This window comes from Phyllostomus discolor, chromosome 3 (genome assembly GCF_004126475.2).
Source record: "Phyllostomus discolor isolate MPI-MPIP mPhyDis1 chromosome 3, mPhyDis1.pri.v3, whole genome shotgun sequence".
NCBI lineage: Eukaryota > Metazoa > Chordata > Mammalia > Chiroptera > Phyllostomidae > Phyllostomus > Phyllostomus discolor.
In genome coordinates this window covers 108,282,560-108,288,559 of record NC_040905.2, presented here as the reverse complement: position 1 = coordinate 108,288,559, position 6,000 = coordinate 108,282,560, and positions in this window count along the sequence as shown.

The window sequence follows — 6,000 nt, the reverse complement described above, 5'->3', positions numbered from 1 at the left end:
ATCTCTGTTCTTTCATCCAGGTCCTTTGATGACTTAGTTCTGGTCACTTGCTAATCCAGCCAAGACAGAGGTTCCTGCTTCCTGCTAGGTTTTCTTCTGGCTTCTCTTCTTTCCTTTGTTGCTGGCCCTTTGCTGAACAGAGAAGCCAGGAAGGGAGCACAGGGGTGCTGACCACGTCTGTTTCACCCTCTGGTCTAAGAAACACTGAGCTGACCCTGGGACACCAACTTAGCGATCTCACTTTCCTAACCAAGATCTGTGATTTAATTGGCATCACTTTAAAATACTTTGAAATTGGAGTTCTAGAAAAATCTGACAATGGGTGGTCCCTTCTGTGGGTATCTGTGGCCAGAAAACTCCTTCAGGACAATGTAAAAATCCAGAGTTAATCAGGAGGTGGGGATTCAAGCAGTGGCATCACCATTACCAAGTCTCTTCCTCTCCTGGAGAAATGACTGTTCTCTATCTACAGATGTGCTCTGAGCAGGAATGGGATTTGCAAATAAAATTAAAATGTTGTTACCCCAGTTATATCTTCTTCCTCCTCCAAGGATACTTTGGATTGCTTCACTCACTACCCCACCAGTGGAATCGGTCACTAGGCACACCTAAAGTTGTTCTACCTGAAGGCAAGGGAGCCAGAGTACCTATAAGCTTCAACCATCATGTATTAAGAGCTATTCCCAGGGTTCCCAGCCCCACAACACTTCCAGCCTGCCCCAGGTGTTAGCCAAGCAGACTCCTGAGGCCAAAGAATGTCCTCAGGCAGAGGGTCATGGATGCTTGTAGTAGAAAGCCACCAGCACATGAGGGGAAATGGTGAGGGCCAAGAGTTGATGGGCAGACCTTGACAGCATCTACTGTAAACATAGTCTAACTGTTTCATTTATCTAGCTCTGCCTAATAAACCACCCCAAAACTGGGTGACTTAACACAATGACAACCTTTATTTGGCTCACAAACCTACACTTAGGCAGGGTTTGATGCAGATAGCTAATCTCTGCTCCTTTCAGCCTCAGCAGGTGCAGATTGAAAGCTGAGGTCTAGAACCATCTGAAAGCTCACTCCCTCACATGTCTGGCAGTGGAATCTCAGCTGGGGTTGGAGCTGGAACTGTAACTTTAACACATGGTCTCTCCATGTGGCTGCTTGGGCTTCCTCACAACATGATGACTTAGTTCCAAAGGCACATGATGAGACAATGGCAGAGGGCAACCAGACACAGGCTATATCATCTCTTATGATAATCTAGCCTCAGAATTCATCAGCAATACTTTTATCTGGCACCTATTGGCTAGAGACAAATACAAAATCCAGCCCACATTTAAGAGAAGAGGACTTGGACTCTACCTTTTCATCAGGGGAGTGTCAAAGTAATGGCAGACATATTGTAAAACCACCACACAATGCATTTCAACTTAGTTTTACAAATACAAAGCATTTTTTCTGTGCTAGGTTTTTGCTGGATACCAGAGACAGAAATGGGCAATCCACTTGGAAGAGAGATTTAAAGCACAAGTCTGGAGTCAAAGTGTTTGGGCTTATTGCCCTACTTATCCCAACTATAATTTTATAATTTGTATGAATTTTTCATGAATCTTTGATTAATACCTATTTCTCAATAAAAAAAAAGATTCAACAACGCCTACATTGTTCAAGAATGCATTTGTGCACAGGGCCACCACATATGCTTGGGCAGGTTGAGCACTGCACAAGGGCACCCCTGCCAACAAGGAGCCAAGGTGGTGTGACATCTAAACTGCACCTGCTCACCAGACTGTGTGCTCTGGTGCAGAGCTTCTTTGCAAAAGAACATTTTCTGGTTGCATCTGCTAAGCCAGGTGCCCTGACCTGGAGGGGTGTCTTTTGCTAATTTACACAAAGATACCAAAAGGGCTGGTGCCACATGGACAGGTGGTAACCTTGTTTATATAAGCAGAGAATTTAGTGAAATTTAAAGACATGCCTAAGGATGGAAGAGGAACACACAGATGCTGGAAGAATAAGGGGAAACCATCTAGCCAGTTACCTATGTTTGTGTGTGGGTGTCTTTCTCAAGAACAGTTAAGTAGCCCTGGCCAGTGTGGCTCAGTGGATTGAGCTCCAGCCTGAGAACCAAAGGGTTGCCACTTCAGTTCCCAGTCAGGGCATGTGTCTGGGTTGTGGGCCAGGTCCCCAGTAGGGGGCATGTGAGAGGCAACCACACATTGATGTTTCTCTCCCTCTCTTTCTCTCCCTTCCCCTCTGTCTAAAAATAAATAAATAATCTTAGAAAAGAATAGCTAAGTCAATATGAAGAATAGAAAGAAATGCATCAAAATAGTATTAATAGATGTTAGCCCTGAATAGTGGAGCCATAGGATATTTTTATTCTCTTTCTCTTGCCTATATGCATTTTTCAAACTTTCTACAATGAGTATGTATTATTGTTGTGAAAAATAATAATAATATTAAAGTCATCTGAATTGATCTGTTTGTTGTACCTGTCAAGAGGTCCAAGAGCTAGAGAAGGGAAATCCCCCTGAACCAGGATTTGGCTCCTAGTACCAATATTGTGTGGTTTGATTTGTAAGCCTGAGCAAATTATTTCCTTTCTCTGTGCCTGTTTCTTCATCTGTGAATGGATGACAAACACTCCCTGCCCTAGGTGTTTACTTGGGTATCCAAAGGCACAAAACAGATCTCATAAGTGAACTCATTTTAGAAGCCCTAAGATGTTATGGAAATACAAAGGACATTGTAACCCAAACACCTCCATGGTAAAGGGTAGGTCCAGCAGGAGCCAGAACTAGGGTCAGAACTAGGGTGAGGCAATCAAGGCATTCACCCTGGGTGTGAAATGTAAGGCACACCAAGAGAGTCAGTCATCCAGATAAATAACATTGCAATGCAATGCTTTCTTAAAAAATCAAAATTGGGCCCTGGCTGGCATAGCTCAGTGGATTGAGTGCAGGCTGCAAACCAAAGTGTCGCAGGTTCGGTTCCCAGCCAGGGTACATTCCTGGGTTGCAGGCCATAACGCCCAGCAACCACACATTGATGTTTCTCTCTCTCTCTCTCTCTCTTTCTCTTCCTCCATTCTCTCTCTAAAAATAAGTAAATAAAAACTTTTTAAAAATAGTTTAAAAAATAAAAAATAATAAAAATTAATGATCTAAATATTCATGATGAATGGAATATCGACATTTTTAAATAATGTTGAGATCTGACCCTGAACTTCCACAAAACTGCCCCATTCTCCTCACTCTGAGATCTGGATTCCAGCACAGGAGCGGTTGGATTTTAAGTGTCTAGAAAAGAAATGGCCTGAGCTCAAGGTCATTCTATGGGTTAGGAGGTTGAGCCTAGACCAGGGCCCAGGCAGAAATCTCTGAGCCTTTAAGTTCTTTCTGTCACACTGGGAAGCATCAGCCCTGGCAGAAAGATGCTTTGGGGAAGATTGGTGTGTGTGTATGTCCCCTGTTTCCCACCAACAATACTAATATCAACCAGTACAAGCAGGAGTATTTTCTCAGAAAAGTTGAGAGGTGTAGGAAGCCTCTTTAATTCTGCCCTGATTTGTCTACCTTCTCAACCACATTTTGGGTACTTGAAATTTCAATCCAAAGCTAAAATGAGGGAACTTAACCTTCTTCAGTAGAAATAGCAGGTCCTAAGACTGCTTCACAGGAATCCTTCCTCCAGGACAATAAATAAGAGATGCTCTTGAGATGGTTCCACCTCTTAACTGTTCACTTTGTGGAGTGTTCAGGCCCCATAACAGATGAAGTTGCACCATAGCTGGGCAGAGAGGGCGTCTCCACCTTGGTTTCTCATGGCCCTGTGCCCTTTTCCATCACAGCACTTGTCCACATTCGTAATTGTGGACAAGACTCCACAATTGTGGACAATTGTGGATGTGTCACACTTGACACATCTGTGTCCCCCACCATCCCCCCAACCACGCTTTCTGTGGGGTGGGATCAGCTTCCATTTTTCTCTCTGGTCTCCCCTTAGGGTTAGGGCAGAGTAGGTCTCCCACACATATTTGCTCAATGTATGAATGATGGAGTTAGCTAAATCCATGACATGGGACAAGGTCCAAAGCCTGGAAATTAGTAGAATAATAAGAACAGCAACACTGATTTGGCACACACAAATGAGAAGCCCTGGTCTAAAACCACTGTGCCTGTGCTAACTCATGCTATCACAACAATCCCAAAGGCGGGTACTGATGTTAGTCCTGTTGTATGGATGAGAAGGTGGAGGCACCAGGAGCTTGAGCAATTTGCCAACAGTAACACATATAGCCTGTGCTCTGAGCTGTCATGCTCTGCATCCCCCCAAAAGTGAAAGTAGAAATAGGATAGTGGGATATAGGGAGGTGCATGTAACATTGCACTGTGACCTGATGTTTCTGAATTTTTTCCTCTTTCCTCCTTCCTGATCCCTCCTTCTTAGCAAGCCTTGTGGTCTCCTCTGATTTTGCCCCATTGAACACATCAGGGCCTCTCTTCTCATACCACACTGACTTTCTGAGCATCTCAAGCACCCCAAAGTCTTATACTACCATGTATACACCAATGACTCTCCAATGCATGGGACCAAGTAGTTCTCAACCTGAACAACTGTGCTCCTCAGGGGACATCTCGCAACATCTGGGGTCATCTTTGATCATCCGACGAGGAAAGGGGCAGTCGACATCTACTGGATAGAGTCTCAGAATGCTGCTAAACATCCTGCAATGCTCAAGACGTCCCCCCACCAAACACAGAATTATCTGGCCTCAAATGGCATGAGTACTGAGGCTGAGAAATCCTGGTTGACCAAATCCTCTGTCCTAAAAAGGCATTTCGAACTACTTCCTGGGCATGTCCACTTGGATGTCTCCCAGAGTCTCAAACTCAGTATTCTCCAGAATGAACTTGTTATCAACTCCCCTCCCACAACACCACCAGTCGCCATGCCTTCCAGAATTTTCCAGCTCTTTCAATCACAATACCACTCACACTAATAGTCCACCAAGGAACCTGGTGTCACTGCCCACATCATACTCTCAAAACGCCCAGCGGTCCTACCCTTAAACACCAAGTGTGACCTCTTCCCACCTTCCAGGCACCTCTGCCCCTTCACCAGCCACCATTTTCTCACATCCACACCAGCAGTGGCCTCTTTGCTGGCCTTTATCCTAACTGTAGTATCCCCACCCCCTCAGCCTAACCACCCCAAACAAGCAGAGATCATTTTATATCAAAAGTGTCCTTCTTCCATAAAACTCCCAAAAGGGTTCCTTTTGCAATGATGAAAATGTTCTGGAACTGGTGGTGATGATTGTACACCACTGTCAGTGTACTAAACACCACTGAGTTGTGCATTCTAGTAAAATGCTGAATTTTATTATGTATGTATTTTATTACAATTAAAAAACAAAAATACAAAACCTCCCATGACCTCCATGCACCTCTCTGGCACCTCTCTGTGGCTTCCATGATCTGGCACACTAGCCTCTTTTCTCACTAGGGACTCAAATCTTTGGACTTTGTTGGGGACCAGAGCAAGAGTGGCTGAAATCCTGCAAGTGGAAACTGGGCCCTGAGAAAGAAGTCACCTACTAAGAAGAGCTCTGACTGACTAACTGGGCTCAAATTTTTAAAAAAAAACCAACAACAACAAGCAGCCTTTTCTATTCAGGGGACTCTTCCAAGAGAAGCCTGCATTGAACTGCCTGTCTATACTGTGTTTCTGTCAGCTGAGCCAGCCCTTATAAAGGAGCGCCTGGAATCCTATTTCAACCAGTAGGACTGAGGACCTACCCAACCAATCAGAGCTGCACAGCTCCAACCAATCAGAGTGGCTCTCTTCTGACAACTCAGGACAGTGCCTTTTGGACCGGCCAAACTTTGAGGATTTAGAGTCCTTATTTGCATGAGGTAAGACCAATCAGGGACTAGGGTGGGGACTTCTGTCCATATAAGCCAGCTCCCTTCTGGCTGGAGAGTGCACTTTCCTTTTTCTTCAGAA